We start from the raw sequence: 20168 nt of genomic DNA on the forward strand, positions 1-20168 counted from the left end.
CCAAAATGTTTTTATATCACTTGGTGGGATTTCTTAGCAGTATTCCAGGTTCTTATATTGGACTCAAGAACATCTCCACTTCTAAAGATATGAAGTCCTAAAACTCAGAATCCCATGGGAGAATGGTGGGATTTTCAGTCCCACCAACTATCCCACCATTCTCCCATGGGAGAAAAAATGTCAGATGGGATATTTTCTCCTAGGGGATTTTTTCTCCCATGAATTTGTTCAAATGGGATAAATCCCACGGATATTGACAATGAATTATTTTCTCCAATACATTGTGAAACATGGAATATATTCAATATATTATGATGAGAAATTTGTCATCGTCATAATGAATGGGATATATTCCATGTTATATATATATATATGACTTCCCTGAACACGAGCTCACAGGTAGATAAAATTACAAATCGAGGATAAATAACAATATTTACATTCACGCAATAGGGGTATCCTACGGGATTAAATTTAGTTTGTTACACTTCTCAATTAAGGTTGCTTTGCTTTTGTCACAGGCCTTTAGATCATAACAGAAAATTTGAGGTCTGTTGTTATCTTTTTTATACATCCATTTTATCGGGAATAGTCCTGGCCTGGGGTACTGGAGTCTTGTTAACTCCCTCAATGATATACTTAAACTGTATACTAACTTCAGTACTATTTAGTACTACACCCACTGTATTATAGGCTTTAGTACTTCCAATGAGTATTTTTTAAAAGATGATAATATATATGTGGGGGGCTTTAAATTGATGATACAAAAATAAGCAACGCTTGATTTGAAAGCTTTCAGGGATATCAATATTTATTCATTGTTATTTTAATAGACTAAAACCTGAGAAAAAGATGTGAAACAATTTCATAATATTATGACTTGTAAATATTCAAGATATTTCATATTCTAGACTTTCCTTAAAATGCTTTCACATTATTCCATTGTCATTTAGTAACTCTGGCATTAACAATGTGTGATTGATCTGAGTATTTGATATAAATATCCTTTTGTTTTAGATTCCGTACATTTCCCTCATGTTGTTCCTGCAGGCCTGGAGGACTTGTTGGACGGTACATTGCTGGAAGAAGGCCACTCTCTCTGCTACAGTGATGGCCATACCAGGGTGGGACAAAGCCATCTCCTCCTTAGGGATCTACAGTGAGAAAAACATGTGTCAAATAACTCAAATTATTATAATATCTCTCTTTTGATAGCCTCTCAGTGCAATGAAATCAAAAAGATTAATACAATAATGATAAATTACTTTTCTTGGCAAGAAGTATGGTGCATCTGTCTCTAATAACAATTTGTTGAGTGGAATATAGCGTGCAACATTGTGGGTCTGGACACATTGTCTGTAGGTCACCATTGGAGTCAGGCCTATAAACAGTCTAGGAAAGGCTTCAATCCACCGGGTAGCTCCTGTGTAGTCACCAGTAAAACAGTGACAGTGGATTTTATAATTCTTAGGTACCATCTGGAAAAGAACATTAAAACTGGTAAACTGATGAAAACGTTAGGGATATGTAAATGTAAGACAAGACTGAATTAAATATTGAAAATATGTATGGAAAAAAATGTGATAAAAATATTATTATAATAGTATGATTATGTCAGTTTTATTATCCTTACCAAAATATACATTTAAACTGCAAAATGGAGACTGTGGCCAACTTTTGAGTCAACATAACATAAGGTCATAAGATGCATCAGCTGTCAGACAAGATCTGATGAACATAGACTTGAGAGTATCCAGAATATCAAAGTCTTAATAAAACATCATTTAAGTCAACTTTCATCTGACCCTGAGACCCATGCTCTTTCCCCCAGGTGGTGCCTTAAATAATTTTTAATCAACAACATAACAGGAATATTTTTAGCAACCATTTTTTTTTCTAATTATCTCCCCTTTTTCAAGGATCTCATTCTTATTTTTAGTACAAATGGAAACCCTTGGGCTACGGTATGACAAATTTGACAAAAGGTTACTATAGATCTGACTCATGTTCTAAGAAGTTTTGGTACAAATAACCAAAGCATTATCTCTTTAAGCCTTAGGCCATCCTTAAAAAAATGTTTGTTTGGAATTGCCGCCTGGGTGTTTTCAGACCCAGGAGGGAGGGAGGGATTTTATTTTATTTTTTTACAAATTGAAGCTAAGTGATAAAAAAATAAATAAAATCTCAATGAACAGTGGTAATTTCCATTTATTTTCCTCTTTCTTTTATTTTATTAATATTATTTGGTCCGATTTTGAAAAGAAAGATATACACAGAACGGTACTCAAATATTAATCTCATTTAGATATTAAGATCTGTTCATTTATTAATAGTTAAATTTCAGCATCAAATTTCTAGTTTATTTTAAGAATCTTTTTGTTTTGTGGAAAATGGGGAGGGGGTGCTTGGTACGTTCTCGAGTTTCCACCATGCATCAGTTTTAACATAACGTTTCAAAGACTTGTCATACTGACAGACAACATTTAGTATTTGGGATAAAACATTTCTGTTCAATGTAATTTTTTAACTGGGATCTGAACGATCATTTTTAATTTCAACATGACAGACTTAAGCTATCAAGTTCAATGTGCAATCTAATGCATTAGCTCTTTCCAGGTATCGATGTATCATTCCATTTAATTTTTTATTCACCTTTTATTTTTATAGAGATACGTAAATGTTCTGCTATTCAACACAACGCTTGAACAACATGGTCTGACAATTTGGCGGCTTTTATTTGGTCAAATGGGCACCTATAATCACTATATCATAAAGACTATGAAGAAAGCGTTTTATTGACCGATGTTGTTAAATTAATGTGAGCTCAAACCCGACTTTAAAAAGCTATTTCAACGAACGAACTAACTTGTACTTAACAATGTAAGACGATAAAACGATAAAAAAAATATTGTTAATATTTTGCCAATAAAATTTTTTGAGCGGGGGGGTATTTTAATGAGGCGGGCGGCAATTCCAAACAAACTATAATTTTATTTTGGCCTTAGGTTTAAATTAACAGCCAGCCAAATCTTGGCTGATGATAAGGTTTCACTGCACACTCTACAGTTCACTATAATATAACAAGAGGTCCACAGGCCACATCGCTCACCTGATCACTGTGGTTAGAAAAAAAAGCAGAAATCATTTTATTATTGAAAAGTTTAAACCCCAAACTGGTCCCAACCAATCCTTAAAGGGGAGAGGGTATGATCTGAACAAATTTAAATCCACACTAAGGATGCTTGCATATTTCTTAGACTACCTGTGTCTTTATTGACCTTTACATTTGAACTTACATTGTGGCTCCTCCCCCCCCCCCCCCCACCCCTTGTCCAACTAAAATATGACCAATCATGGCTTTGCTGTCCATGAAAATTTTTTCTTAAATATTCCTAAGTGAAACTTTGCTCATTCATTGTGGGCCCGCCCTAACCCTGGGGTTCATGATTTGAACAAACTTAAATCTACACTAGTTGAGGATGCTTCCATTTAAATATGACCAATCATGGCTTTGCTATTCTTGAGAAGATATTTAAAGAATTTTCCTATATATCTCTATGTAAACTTTGATCGGCCATTGTGGCCCCACCCTATCCTCAGGGGTCATTATTTGAACAAACCTGAATCTTCACTACCTGAGAATGCTTCCATATAAATATGATCATCATGGCTTAGCTATTCTTGTAGGGATGTGCGATTTTATTGGTATACCAGTATATCGCGATTTTTTGTTGCTTGATACGTATCGTGATACGGAGACCTAAATACCGGTATTTAGGTGCATATCATATATTCCAGAAATTATTCATTTATTTGTTCAATCTTTCAAATTTCCATTACAGAAAGTCTAAAAAATGTTGAATAAGGTGAAAAGAATGGCATCTTACCATCAAAACATGATTAGTCTTATTTACATAAAAATATCAAAAAAGTGAAACTTTGTTTTATCGGCAAACTTTTATGAAAAATAATGACTATTCATTTAAAAACATTGTAAAAATTGCTTGAAAAATATCATATTATCGTGATATTTGGGGGTGAAAATTGATATATCGCGATACCAAATTTTTAGCGATACCCATCCCAATATTCTTGAGAAGAAGATTTTAAAAGAATTTTCCTACATATATCTATGTTAAAAATTGATCGGCCATTGTGGGCCCCGACTAACACTGACCTCTTGAAGAAACTGAATCTAAACTACCTGAGGATGTTTTTCCATAAGTTTCATCTTTCCTGGCAGAGTGGTCCTTGAAAAGAAGATTTTTAAAACATGCCACCAAATTTTCACTATTTCTGAAATATCTCCCCTTGAATGAGGGCGTGACCCTTCAAAAACTTGAATCCCTAATTCCCAAGGATTCTTTGTAGCAAGTTCGGTTGAAATTGGCCCAGTGGTTCTAGAGAAGAATTTAAAAATGTGAAAAGTTTACAGACAGACGGACGACTACAACAAAGCTCACTTAGCTTTCAGCTCAGGTGAGCTAATAAAAAACACTGACCTCTTTAAGAATCTGTAGACAGCAGCGTCCCGGCAGTGTATGACTAGAGGCTTCTCCATCTCCAGGGCCAGCTGTATCTGTCTCCGAAACACAATCTTCTGAACGTCCATATGTTGTCGAAATCTGAAACGAATTTCTTCTTTGTAAGAAAAGCTTATGGGGATAAACAGGCATACAAATGCAACCAATGATTACTGATACACCCCGCCCCCTTCCTATTCTATAAGGGGTAAAATGTATGGATTTAATATTTTTGCCTTAATAAAGGCTGTCCTCACGTTCCTGAGTAATCCAGTCCTATTTCTCCTAGAGCCACGACTTTATGGTGTTGTAGACAGGCTTTCAGTCCATTATAGCTCTGTAGAGAGAAGTCAGTAGCACTCTTAGGATGGCAGCCAAACGCAAGCCACACGTCTTCTTCATACGACACATCCTTCCACAGTCCTGAAACCATTTAAGTCAATGTACAACAGCCACAAATAAATGTGCATTTTGAGCATTCTAATTTTTCAATTTTAACTTGATTTTGAAAAATATTAACCTAATGTGTACCTATCATAAATGTTAAGTACATATACATCCATAGAATGCCCAGGGAATGCTCAAGCTCTCAAGTTTTATATGAATTAACCAAGATCCAGCAATAAATAAAAAAAAATAGTATCAAGTACTCAATAAAAAATAACAACTTACCATCAGCTTTGAAGGAAAAAGGGTTACAGAAGACAGCTACACATCCTGCAAAGTTATCTGGAAATGTCTCCTGATTAACTGCCTTGAAGCGGCTCCAGGAACCGCAGAACCTCTGACGACTGAACAGGAAGTCAATGTGACAGTGGGAGTCATAGTAAGGCTCTCCATAGCTGTTACAGGTCCTCTTAAAGTTCTCCTTCCAGTTGTATGCACTGGTCGATGGTGAATAGCTGAGTCTAGAATTCTGATAGAAGCGTAATCGATGAGGTAACAAGCTAGCCCCAGTAACGCTAGTGGAGTCTCCTGAGATACTAGACATCTCCTGAGCGTTTGACACCTCCACACTGCTGTAGTATTCTGTGTACCTACTTTCTGGGGCACTTACAGATCTGAAGTGTCTCTTTAAGCTTGATTTCTCCTCCTCATTTGCTTCATACTCTTGTCTCCCCATTAAAGGAGAACTTGCAGAACTTCCACCACTTGCCCAGAAAGGCTGCCATGTTGCTGTAGATGGCTTTAATACACTGGGAGAATCACTGACATTCTTCTGAATACTGGAGTATTGTTCGGATTTAGAGGAAAATGATGTTTCTGATGTCTTTGTCTGTACGATGTCATTTAATTTCCTTACAGAAATAGATGACCTGGGTGACTTCTTCCAATCTTTACATCTTGCAGAGGTACCTGACGTTGGTGTGCCTATAACAGTTCTTGCAAACTTCTTCCCTAAAATTTTTGGACTCTTTGACTTTAAAGAAACCACAGACTTAGGCGTGGTTTGAGTGCTCAGTTCAGAAGTATAAACAGTTTGTTCTTCTTTGTAACTTACTATTTCTTCTTGTGTTTTCCGTCTGTAATGCTTGCTTTCAAAACTTTCTGTCAATCTCTGTATATCTAAAGCACAGTCCGGACTCTTTGTTGTAACACCCCTTGTGTCTATTGGCCCAATAAACCCAGCAGGGGTCGGAGAAGGCTTACTGATGTCACACTTCCTTTTAGCTGGTCCGCTGTCTTCACTGGTTTTCTCCATCTTCCTCTTTACACCCACGTGACCAGTGGAGACGACTATATCCGGCACGGATTGCATCTGTTCACCATCAGAGGACTCACTGCTCTCTGTGGATACATAATCCACAAGGTTCTTCTTCAGCACTGACAGATGCTGCTGACTGGCAATAAAGAAATCCTGGATTGTTCTGAGAGCATCCACAGAATTCGGGGCGCTGCTGTTGTTGTTGGAGTCTGTCTGTGTTGAGGGGAGGTAACTCTTACTGATGTCTCGCTTACCAGACATTGTCATACCAGAAACACTAGGAGTAAGACTTGTTGATGACTCTGTTTTAAATTTAAAACAAATGAATTAATAGAATATATTGAAAATATTGTGTTACGCAAAGGAGACACAAAGAAACATGAGACATAATGCAGCATTTTTTTAAGCTGTATGTATTCCTTTACATCACTAATTGTAAAGAAACAAGTGATGCCTGGGCGGACAACATTTAGGATAAAACTTAAGTGTTCCTATGATTACATGTGTTCTTTACCAAAGAATAATTTGTGTTTATGTTTGGCTAACGCTAGTTCTAGAGAAGATGAAAATGTGAAAAGTTAAAAGAGACAGTGGATAAGTTTTTGATAAAAGCTCACTTGAGCATGACGAATTTTTTAGACTTGGATTTTTTTTTTCTTTTTTGTTTTATATTTTAGGATACTGTAGATTCCTTATTTTTCATGAGTACTTATTAATGTAAATGGGCAGTTCAACGTCAAATTGCCAGAATAATAATTTGTGAATGGATGGTTGATCAGAAGATTTTACAAAGATCTTTGCACCATAAATTTAAAAGTGAGTAATTTTATTTTGTGAGTAGTGCTTCTCGGGCAATTACGCAATAAGTAATTCCACGCATATATTTAGAAATTTACAATAGTTTGTTTTCATTTTCTTTTTTGCAAGCATTTATTCAAATCTTATTACAAAAGAATGAGATTTTGCATTTTCGAAGAAGATTTCATCATTATTCAGCAAGTTAATTAATAAATCATGTAATCCTTGTCTTACTTGTGTGTTGGTTCCTAGGAGTCTGGTTCTTGTTTACTTTGTCTGGGTAACTCACTGAGATTCTTCTTGGTGATGAAATCACTACCTTATCTGTTTCACAGGAATAGAGAAATGAATGCATACCCATTTAATGTACCCTAGAAATCGTAAATCAGTTAATTATAATCTTACCTTTGTGCTGGTCCGCATAAGTCTGGTTCTGGTCTCCTTTGTCTAGAGAACTCACTACGATCCTTTTGGGGGATGAGATCCTCACTTTGTCTGATACAGAGGAAGCTGAGATGACTGTGCGCCTGTTTTCTCCTCCATAACCAGATAACAAGCTGCTCCTGTAATAAGCCGTCTAAATATTAATCTACGTTTCTTACTCAGGCCACAAATTTCAACATTTGTTGGACGTTGAACTAAGCATTTTTCTTTAATTAGCTTTGTATGATTTACCAATGTTTGTCTCATTATTTTATTTACATTAGCATCTACAGTCACTCTGAATCTGATAAATGGTGATATGGGCTTATGTCTATGATTATGATGATCAAACAATATCTGAAATATGTATTAAATTGTAAGTACACTTTTCACAACAAGTGTGTTACCTACCATCCTGGATACAAGAGAGATGAAGACATGCTTTGAACTGTTGAGTGGAGACTGGCCGATTCCTGGACATTAGAGTTCTGATCCAATGATATAACTTGGCGAGTGTCCCCGCCCGGCTGACTGACGTCTGTGTACGACTCCCGGGGGGACCAGTACTGGACCTTCACCTCCTCCTTCTTCAGGGCCGTAGCAGTGACCTCCAGCTGAACATTGCGGGAGTCAGGATGTATGGACCGCCTGTTTGGTGTGTCCTTGGATACAGCTGACTTGCTGTGATTGTCTGGGATGTCTGGCCTTCTGGGAGAGCCAGATAAAGGTCTTCCAACAGAATGGCCAGTTACAGAAAATCCATGTTCTGACATTGTGTAGTCTTGAAGCAGGTCTAGAGGACTGGGGAGGGAAAAAAGGATACACATGTACAGTCCAGTCCAATACGAAAAATCATAATATTACTAAAATTCGTAATATAAGCAATTTCTAACTCTTCTAAGAGTTACTTCCCTTTTTTCTGATACAATCTCTTTGTTATGTTTCATCAGAGATTATATGTCTCTGGTTTTATCATCATGATATCGTGGATATGTATGGTTAGTGCATTTTCTTTGCTTTAGTGCATTTGATCCAAGTGCAAGCAGATTCAGAGCCTAGTGAGAGTCTTACAAGTTATCTCTCGTAACATCTCGTTGTTTGAGATGAGGGTCTGATTTTCAGGGTAGACTTCGGGAAAAATATAGGGAATTCGGGGATTATAGACCATTGTGACAAGCTTGAGGATACATTCAAATTTTATGGAAAATTGTTCCCATCCTTGGGAAAATTCTTATATAAGAATAATAAAACAAAATGTTCACTCACACATTACTATTGTTACTTTCTTCTTGCATTTCCATACTTTTCGATAGACGTCACTGACCAAAATGACCACGTGATACTAGTACCATTGGGGCATAATGTATTTCGGACGTCATACTTCCCTAAACATCATTCAGTTTCTTTCAATGCTTAATTTTGTCTTGCATTACGAAAACTCGTAATATATTCTCTCTCAACTTGCTATATTACGAGTTTCCGTAATTTAACTATATAACGAAAAATAGTAATATAACAATAATATTACGATATTCTGTAATATTACGATTTCTTGTAATATTACTATATTTTGTAACATTACGATTTTTCGTATTGGACTGGACTGATGTAATCAGATGGAAAAAAACGGTGGAGAAAAGGTAAAACTCTTTGTTGATAAAATGATTACAAACATGATAAATTTAGTTTTAATAACTGGGAAAGGAAAAAAAAGTTCTGTAAAAACATTCATGCAAATAAGTTATTTTTTAAAATCTTGCATTATTCATTTATTGCAGTCAAGAAAACATATTCTCCAGTTTAAAAGCCACTTATAATTATATTTTAACATCTAGTTAATTTTAAATTATCAAAGATAATTAACCAGCTGTTATACAAATCTCATCTATTCCAGCTGTTGCAGCTTTAAAAAGTAAATGCATCATGCATGATTTTCCCCCTATTTTCTACATGGGTGTAAAAGAACTATATGCGGTATATTGCATATGTTTGCCCCCACAAAAGTCATTAATTTTGAAAACTTCCTGAAATGTGCTGAATTCAATAAATTGTACGAGAAATATAAGTTAACAGAAAATATTATAGTTCCAGAGCAGTGTATTCACAATTTCTGTTTTTATGACGTCACAAACTAGTCCGATTTTATATCCTTTTTCAGAAAGAGGACAAAATGGACAAAATTTCAACAATTTAAGCTTTAAAATTTATAGAGCGCATGTGTGTTCAGGAACAATATTGACATATTTCATTGATATTATCATTCTACACATTATATCAAAATATTTATCCTGAACACACATGCGCTCGGTGACTTTTATTTAAAATATCGACGAAATATGTACATTTTTCTGCAAAATTCATAAAAAACTGAAATTTACGTCATATTTGTGACGTCATTACGTATATATGACCTCATTACTTATGAAATTATTCAGTGCTTTGAAGTCAGCATATACTCCCCTGTTTAAGGACTTAATTAAATATTACTCCATCAAAGTTTGATTTTGGGGGGCAAATGTTGGTTGATACCGCATATAGTTCTTTCTTTAAAAGTTTTTAAAATGATAAAATATGTATTATTTATTTGGAACACTGAAATGGCAGACGTACTAGTTCATGTAATAATTATGTTACATGACCAGATCATTCATTACCATGATTCATGAACTGGTTCAATGGAAAATGTTCTCAACAGAACTTATGATTTCAAAACTTGTTTTATATAAAACGGAGACTGGCAATTCAACAGATAAAGACTGATGATTTTCAAACAAAAAACAAAAATAATCATCGGGATCAAGGGAGTTCATTTTTTTTAATCGATCTGTCATTTTCCACAAGTCCGGGATGCTAGAAATTTAAGAGAGAATGAATGGATGAAAAATACCGGCCCTACAACAAGTTTGACAAAGTGATGCATTACCAGACTACATGTGATGTAGCAGTAATACTCTACGTGCGGATTAAACAGTAAATCACTAATGTCAATGATAAAAATACATATATGAATCAAATTTAAACTGTATACTAAATGTATTTTGCATTAACTCAACTGTTTTCGTTCCTCTGCTGCTAAAGTAGGGAGACTTCCAGGCGTACTGCTACAGCCTCCAAATCCCAATCCCGAACGGTGAACTTCTTACCTCCATCCGATAAAGAGTTCCTGGAAACTTGAAAGGCGCGAAAGTTGTTGAGCACAATTTGTAACGAGTGTCGCAAATGTCAATCTTTCCCAAAGTGTTAATAAAATGCTCTGAGCGGAAAAAAATTCAAAACAAGGACATCATCAGAGAACTACTGTAGAATTTAAGGATGATAAGGAGATAGTCAAAAAATGTTCCACCGATGTTGAATGAGTTACAACATTTAGACCTTATTTATAAATGATATATGGTGTGTGTGTGTGTTTCAAATAAGTACGTCAGTATATGGCACTCCAAATTCACGAAATTGAGCTAAACATAGATTCACAGTTGATAAAATAGGTTTATCGACTGTATACTATAGTTTACAAAACGTGAATTCGTTAACTATAGTTTTCATCTGTAAAACTATATTTAACGGTTGTTAACTATAGTTTACCAGGGATGTAGCAACAGGGGGGGGGGGGGGGGGGGGAGTTTTTTGCAAAAAATACTTTTACTATTGAAAATGTTCATTTAAAGGCTGTTTGCCCCCCCCCCCCCCACTTTATAGTAAAGTAAAGTAATATGAAGGGAATATAGTATTGTAAGCTTAAAAATGGATATGGAAAGGAATTGCTATTGAGAAAAGTTTGCTTCCCCCCCCCCACCCCCTCCCCCACGAAATAGGATTTTCGAGTTTGGGCAACTTTCCCTTTTTTTTTTTTTTTTTGATTTTCAACTTTTTCAGGTAAGTAAAAAAAAATTTCTGTGGCTGCCCCCCCCCCCCCCCCCCCCCCCCACTTTCAAAATCGATGCTACGCGCCTGTTTACGAATGCTAATCTAAGTTTATCTGTCTTTATCAGATATAATCTATGTTTTGTAATCGCAAATGATCGTTTTCAGTGTTATTAAAGTATACTTTAAGGTTCTGAAATATATAGATTATCGAATAAACTATGGTTTACAGATGTAAAATATAGATTAACGTTGTTAAAGTATGATCTATAGTTTACAGTCTGTAAAATATAGTTTACAACCGATAAACCTTAAGCTAGTTTATTGACTGTGAAACTATATTTAGCTCATTTTTGTGAATTTGGCGTGCCATATCAGTAACATAGGTAAAGTCCGCTTTTTAGTTGCCTCCTAGTTGCCTATAGTTTTTTTCTCGAGAAAAAATGAAAATTTCTATAAATTTTGAAGTATGACCAAGAAGGTAGTCATGCATGAAGTCAACGGTTGTAAAATGTCTGTTTCATTGTCAATATGAACAATGTTATTAAATATGTTTGAAATATTCCTATAGACAGTAATCAGATTGGCTGAGGTCCAACATTGAAAAAAAATATTACCCCCCCCCCCGTCCCCCTCCGGTCCATTTTTTTTCTGGATATAAGTTTTCTATAGGAAACGTTCTTCAAGTTTCCAGTTGGTCCTCCACTTTTATTTTTTTCTGCAATAGCTGCAATGTTACTTCCCGTACTTGCAACCAAAGAAATACATTTTATCTTTTATATTTATATCTGTATATAAGTAATCTTTTAAAGTATGATTAAAAGATTAATTTTTAGTAAAAATTAATCTTTTCAATCATACCTTTTTAGATATACATCAACTTACTTATGCAGCGATACACGTATACCTTTATCACCTGCATTCGGAGTTTATATATCCCATGCAGTGCAGTTGATTCGATACACAAGAGCATCGTCTATGCATGAACAATTTCTTAAACGAGGTATATTGACAAAAAGTTCATGAAACAAGAATATCAGTTGTCTCGATTAAAGTCATCATTTCGTAACTTTTATGATTGATATAATGACTTGTCAGCAAATACAATTCATCATCGAGTCAAATGCTGACTGACGTTTTTCATACTATAGTTGTTAGTCCATTACTTATACTACAGGCACTTGTTTCGGAAAAAATGTTTAACCCATAGTTTATTACCATGGGTTATGTTTAACCCATACTTTATTACTATGGGTTAAAAATTTATTTCCAAAACAAGTGCCTGTGATTTATACACTGAATATTGAGGACGGATTTTCCTATTTTTCTATTTCCCGATCATGACAAGGAGCGGGTGTCACCGGTTGGCAGAGGATGCTCACTCCTCCTTGGTATCGGATCCCACGTTTGATGTTTTGGAGGTCCGTGTTTGCTCTTATTTTGTATTGTTTTATGGACCTTTGATCTTAAATACTATTCGTTAATCTAAATGTGTTTCATTGATATGTTCTTCACAGTGGATTTCATTGATGGAACAGCCAATGATTAAGAAATCTGTACAGTTGATGGATATGCCTAGTGTTGTTCATGAAGTGATGAACGGCAAAGATTTTGTTAAGAAATAAAGGAGAAAAAATATTCAGTGGATGTAAGTTAAATAATTAAATACTTTCTTTGGTTGTTAGTACGGGAATTAATGTCGCAGCTATTGCAGAAAAAATACATAACCCGCGTAAGCGTGTTATGTAATTTTTTCTGCAATTGCTGCAACGTTAATTCCCGTACTAACAAACAAAGAAAGTAATTTATTGTTTATATTTCCATCTGTATTAAAAATCATTTAAAGTAAAAAAAAAATTAAATTTGTTTACTATTGCTTTTAAGATAAATATGCCATTGTATGTAGAACTGATGGAACAGCCATTGTTCGAGAAGACTACACACGTGGCTTACTCAGTGTCGTTCATGCACTTATTAATGGCAATGGGTTTTAGAAATAAAGGAAAAAACATATAGTGGATGTAAATATTATACGATGATCTAGCTGTCCTCAAAGTACAGTTTAGCCAAAAATATACAGAAGGGCGAGTTGAATCAGAATACTGAACTCAAGGTAAGGTTGGCTAAACTGTATGTAGTACTTCGAGGGTGGCATGAACATCGTATCGACTTACGAAAAAATGCAGCAATGGGTTTTATTGGAGAGGATACGACACAACGGACACATGAATGTTTCAAATCTGTTTATTAAAATCTAGTTAATGTCCGACAATGGTTAAAATAAATCAACTCCATTCATACTGTATATAAAAGGAAAACTTTCAGCGACAGGAGCTTTAGTACGATCGGACCGAAATTGTGGAATGAACTGCCTTTGTACATAAAAAAAAAATCAAAATCTATTCATGAATTTAAAAAAAAATTTAAAAAGCTTCTTTTTTAGGGACTTTTATGCTTTATTTTAAAAACATGTATATATTATACAGACTTTGTACAACGCCATTGAATACGCTGATGTAAAAATATGTGTTTAATTAAATAAACCAGTTTCAGTTTTATACTAGTATGCAATTGCAACTATCAGTTTATTACAAAATATAAATATTTGTACGCCTACAAATACTTTATGATACGTAGACAAATCAAGTATTTCTATCAGTAAATATTTACAAGAATGAGTTTGCTTTCTATTATCTATTTTTAAAAAGTAAAATTTGGTACAATAACAAAATGTTTGACAGATTATCAGAAATTAAGCAATGACGTATAGTGATGCTGTGTCACAACACCTGATTCAAGACGCTTACGGCCAGAGCTGGACAAAATCTACAGCAATATCCCCCAGGGCGCCGTTGTCTCTTGTGGCTGTTATCATAATCTACAATTTAATCAAATTTAGATTTGAACTATTTCATGTTTTTTAAATATAAACTCGAATTCCTGTTCTAAATTTGCACCATTTTTCACATTTATTTTTTTTTCAAAATATTACTTTGGTATGAGAGTCCAGCTTGAGGTCAATTCCTGGCACTTCTCTCCATATGTCCTGGTTTTCACCGGACACCGTCCACTTGGTTTCTACTGGTGCTGTCCCGTTCTGTGTCAGTACGGTCAAGGCTCCCGTCTGGCCCCCAAACATGTGGTAATAAAATGTCAGGCAGTACGACTTTGCTGTATAAAGTAGAGGGTCATGCAATCAAATAAAATGAATGCTGTTCAAAGCAATAACAACCTCAATAATTATGTCAGGTGCAGTATAAATTTTGAATTCAACTTTTAAATTTTATACTCACAGTGCAGGATTCATTTAAAATTTACTATACATGACATTCTGAATAAAATATATCACCAAAAATAATATTAATTGTAGAAATTCTAAATATACCTGATTATCAATATTAAATGTTTTTAAATTAAGGAGTTAACGAACAATGCTAATGACGCTAAATTGTTCTTTGAAACGATACAAATTGGGAGTGAAGAAGAAACAGAAGCTGGATCAGGTGCCAGGAATGAGCAAACATCCCATGTCGACCAGTCACACTCGTCGTTTGCTCCTTGGCTTGCTCAGGTAAACGAAAATATTTCCATTTCTAATTTTTCTCTCTGTGATAACTCTTTAAAAGTTAGCGGAGTTAATTTCTTGATAATTTTACCGGAATGTAAGTTAGGCAGGTCAATAGGTCAGGAGGCTAAGGAGGCCTAATATGCATGCAAATCTCGTGCGCATCTATCTATGAGTCTGATGCTAAGGAGGCCAAATATGCATAAAAATTTCGTGCGGCTGCCGTTGTGTTCGGCGAGGCCTATTAAAATTCGGATGGGATCCTCGTGTAATTTAAATCTATGTCTGCATTTTTTAAAGTCTAAATCTACAATTTTATTTCACAATGAAATGGAAATATAAAGAATCTTCGCCCGTTATGCAAATTATCCCATGTTTCCCACTATTGTTGATGCCCTGGCATACTATACTAACTAGACAGTGATTCCTTAAATAATCGTAGACAATTCGCAGCGAAAAATGAATGATGATCTAGTAGTATGAGTATGAAAACTGAGGTCAGTAAGCAGACGATAGATTGTATCTCCTGAAAAAGGTCATCTTATCAACATAGAATTTCCAAAATGATAACTCAATGATTGAAACAATATAACTGTTATCCTTGATTCCTCAACTGGTTTGTCAATGGCGTGCCTGATTTTAGAAACTGTTCGTTCGAAGAGCATGCTGGAATCAATTAGAAGACATTAACCCCTTATTTAGATTATAAGGATATATTGCTACACCAGGAATGGAATTTGCTATATACACACTGTTATATGTACTTCCTACCACTGAATGTCTTGGTGCTGACTAAAGTGACTTGGTCGTTCCTCCTCCTGTCAGTTGCATTCATGTACTTATAGAAACTACCGAACATTGCCGCACTAGGACCTGTCGGATCTGTGGCACGTGTGATCGTTGGGCCCTATAAATAACACATCAAGTGCATACTTCCGGGTATCTGGTAATCTTAACGATAATAAAGATGCTATATTTTAAAGCTATTTAAGGTAGTCCGATCCTCAGGTTTATAAAATTAGCAGTTAAGTAATAAAAAATACTCATAAAAGTATCTCTGAATCCACAAAGTTATGTAAATTTATCCACAGTATTTCTTTAAAGTTGAATATTAAAGTTAATCATATTATATAGGGAAAATTGTCAAATCAACAATATTTTTGAAGAAAAGGCGAACTGAAATATCAGCAATGCATTTTCTAATTGCAAATTGATCAACAAATATATTTTACATTAAAAAAACGATAGGTATCCAGGCATTCAGAGAAACTGCCATGATTTTTATACTTATTTGGCATTTTTTGTCTTCTATTTCGGTCATGTATTCCATAATACATAGTGTAAAAGGCTTTTGCTATCATTACAAGACACCACAAATCACTTCTTATTTCATATCATGTGCTAATAAGCATTGGTATCTAAGGCTGCATGGATTCAAGAAAATCTTGTTTCTCTAAAACTATATCAATTTTTTTTCCTTTTATAGGGTACAAATGTCAACTTTTATAAGACTTCCAAAGCCCTTGAGTCTTATAAAGATGAATAAAATGAAATTTGTTGCATGGAAAAATTTCATTTTCAAGCTTCATTTTGATGCATTTCAAATTAAATATTAATATTTGGAGTTATCCTTCCTGGCCGAGAATCGGATATCCTTAATATACTAAACATGTCATTAATGCAATAGATGTACAAGTAAATAATATACTTTTACTTACCGAGTTTCTAATCCAATCAGCATTATCACGGCTGTCCTCAGCCAAAAAGCAAACCACGTCAGGGTCTGATTCAAAGTCGCAAAACTCTGAAATGTATAATTATGTATGACTTTGATTAATATTTTAATTTTTCAAATATCTTCAAAGGCGAAAACTTAAAAGTAAAAAAAAATCATTTACAATCAACCATGCGCAACAAAAGTTTCCGACAAACGATCATAATATTCTCCCTGACTGCATTCCTACCAAAAAATACATAAACATCATTTTAAATTAAAAAGTTAAACTTTTACCATTCAAAATAAGACAAAAATATTATTGTACAATAATATAGCTTTGAATGTCCTACCTTGTTTCAAATTTAAAATTATACATGTGTACATGTTTTGATTTTAAACGAGTGTTAAAAGTTTAATTTGGAGTCTTAGATGCTTACAATTTGGTAGCGCTGACAAACGTCGGTAGAGTTATCGTGTAGGGGCGTCGCAGCCCCTGATCAGCCTACAGAGCGTCCCACACACGTCCACGGCGTTACAGGTCCATTCCGCGAAACACTCCGCCGTACATATCCCGTACACGTACTCCAGAAAAGAAGCCGAAACGTTAGAAATTATCTGTATGGAATTCGGAGTAAAGACATCTTTCGTATATCTGAAATTTTCACACTCCTCTGATTTTGGAAATGCAGAAAGAAACACGAAAATGGCCAGCCCTCTCATGATTAAATGTATGAGAAAGTTTTGCAGAATTTCATCAGGAATTTTAGCTACAATAATACCTGGTATGAACGGTGTGGGGAAAAATCGAAGAGGAATTTGAACAGGTTATTGGATTACCTTTCGTTAGCTGGATAAATTCCGAACACGCAGAGAAGTAAAAGCCATTTCACTCAAATTCTACAGAATTAATTAATGTTAATAATTTATAAGTAACAATATCTTTGTATCATTTAACTTATCATGCAGGGAAATTTAGTAGTAAAAGGGATTGTAATGGCCCAGGCCACTGTTCAAGTTTTTAAAATAACTGAAAATGATATATCTGGGGTATATCCAAAGAATAAGAACAAATTATGTTGCAATGTTTAAGGTTGCTACACAGACAAGTAAATATATATGTAGAACAATAAAATATTTTCTTAAATCAGTGATAATCATGTAAAGTTTCAGTCATAAAAATACTAAAATCATTTCGGATGTGTCAATATAATTAAGCAAGTCCTAAGTCAAGGCAAAGAAAAAATATATGCAACAATATGCCAAGATATATCTTGGCATCATGAAATAAATGAGCACCTAATATCCCACAGGCAGCGGGGTCTCCCTTAAGTCTAAGTAAGACATGTTTTCCAAATACTGTATTTGTAAAGTTTATAACACAACAGACTTCGTCACTATTGTAGTTTTTGTACAGGCATTTAGAATCACTGTCTAGTTAGTAGAATATGCCAGGACATCAACGACAGTTGGAAACGTGGGATAATTTGCATAATGGGCGAAGTCCGTTATGCATAAATTATCGCACGTTTCCAGTTACCGTTGATGTCCCTGGCATCTAATAACTAGACAGTGATTCCTTATATTTCCATTTCGTTGTGAACAAAAATTGTAAATTTACTTAATTTAGATTTAAATTATACGAGGCATCCCATATCAATTTTAATAGTCCCGGCCTACTGACGTCAAACACAAAGATACATGCCTATAATAGACCTCCTTTCCGTCAGGCACAAATACATGCGCACGACATTTACATGAAATTAAGCCCCCTTACTCCTGACATATCGCTTGGCGAAATTTAAATGCTGGTAGAATGAAAAAATCAAATCCATCAAACTTTCAAAGACTTATCACAAAGAAAAAAATAGAAATGGAAATTAAGGAAAACACATGAAGACACAAATATTTTTGTTCATACCATTGTTATACATGTATTGTCTCAACCATTACTATGTATACAGTAAAACTCGTTTATTATGAACACGGATAATGCGAATTCACGGATATAGCGAAGTTATCGTAGATCCCCAGCTTTTTAAATTTAACGAATTCATTATACGAATATAACGAATTACTGATATAGCGAAGAAATTTCGTTGGTCCCTGTGACTTCGTTGAATTAAAACGTTTTACTGTATATTACCAATTTTTCAATATCATTGATGAACATGTTTAAATATTTATTTACCACATCAGTAATGATTTATAATATACACATGGGAAAAGTCATTCAAAAGTACTAAATCCAGTTGATGCTGTAGAAGGTCACGTAAAAGAAAACTAGTATATAATCAATCCATTCTAAAAATACTATTTATGTGGAATTTCTTGTGTTTTATCAATATAAAAGAAGATGGGCATATCTGGCGTGTAATCTGCAGGAATCATTTGTACGAAACATTAATGTAGTTTAAATGTCCATGATTTGGTTGGCTGAGCACACATGTAGCAGGTCAGATTTTACAAACGCAACTATAGAATTTTTTCATTTAGTTTGAAATACCATCAAGTTGTCAGATTGTAACATTTATGACCGTTTTTCTTAGGAGGTACAATAACTTAGTAATAATTCACAAAAAATAAACACCTATAAGATTAAAGGCATAGATGATATGTGTACACATGTACATCATTGAATATATAGAAGATTGGAATTGATTTCGCTCTAGAACCAAACTGAGCCAGAATTTATCTAAAATCAAAATTTTAATACATCAGTATATAGAATGAAACTGACAAAATAATTGATTGTTTGTATTTAAAAAAATAATTAACGGCCCATGCGAGGCTCGAACCAAAAACTTTTCACATCTAGTGCACTGAAAAGGTAGCTCATTTTATTGAGCTATGTAGTATGGGTTTTAGAAACACCACATTTACACAAGTGGATTTTTTGAGGAAAAGTTCATTTTTTATGGTCTCTGGGTCTTCTCTCCATTTTTTTCAAATATATATTCGTTTTTTTTTAAATAAAATGTAGACATATAACGTTTCAAAATCATGGAGAGAAGACCCAGAGATAGAAAAAATTTAGAGAAAAGTGTTTAAAAAGGTACCATTTGGTACAAAATGTCTGATCTAGCCAATTTTCAAGTTATTTTTTAGCAAATCAAAATTCATTTTCGGGAAAATATACAGTGAGGTTGCCAATAACGAATCGCACCCGTTAACGAATCACTTTCAGATGAAGATTCTGTATTTTTCTTATCAAAGTCCAATACTTAGCTTAACCTACCCTGTCATGCTGAATTATTCTTGCTTTTATCATACATCATGAAATTATTAAATTCAACTCGTTTAATGTCCTAATATTTAAATACACATGAACAAGCTTTTTTGTGACGCTGACCAGAAGCGTATATGCAAGCAGACTACTTTCACTTTTCGGTACCGCTCCAATGTGAATCGTACAGTCTAGGTAAACAAATTTGGTGCAGATGTTTAATAAAATTATGTGTCTAAAAGCACTGAAAGCGTCATACAATTTCTAAATCAGAAATTAATAGTATTCGCTTTAAAGTTGGGGGTACTTAGGTTTCCAATAACGAATCACTGTTTCAAGAAATATGAGATGCA

The 20168-nt window shown here is 34.4% G+C and overlaps 2 pseudogenes; both read right to left on the bottom strand.

Annotated features, from left to right (window-relative positions):
* Positions 1-844: 844 nt before the first annotated feature.
* Positions 845-8259, bottom strand: LOC134259829 (uncharacterized; annotated as a pseudogene).
* A 5630-nt stretch (positions 8260-13889) lies between these two features.
* LOC134259818 (MAM domain-containing glycosylphosphatidylinositol anchor protein 1-like) lies at positions 13890-17408 on the bottom strand (annotated as a pseudogene).
* Between the last annotated feature and the right edge of the window lie 2760 nt (positions 17409-20168).

This window comes from Saccostrea cucullata, unplaced genomic scaffold, assembly GCF_032062105.1.
Source record: "Saccostrea cucullata isolate Sc308-1 unplaced genomic scaffold, CSIRO_AGI_Scuc_v1 ctg1850, whole genome shotgun sequence".
Classification (NCBI taxonomy): domain Eukaryota; kingdom Metazoa; phylum Mollusca; class Bivalvia; order Ostreida; family Ostreidae; genus Saccostrea; species Saccostrea cuccullata.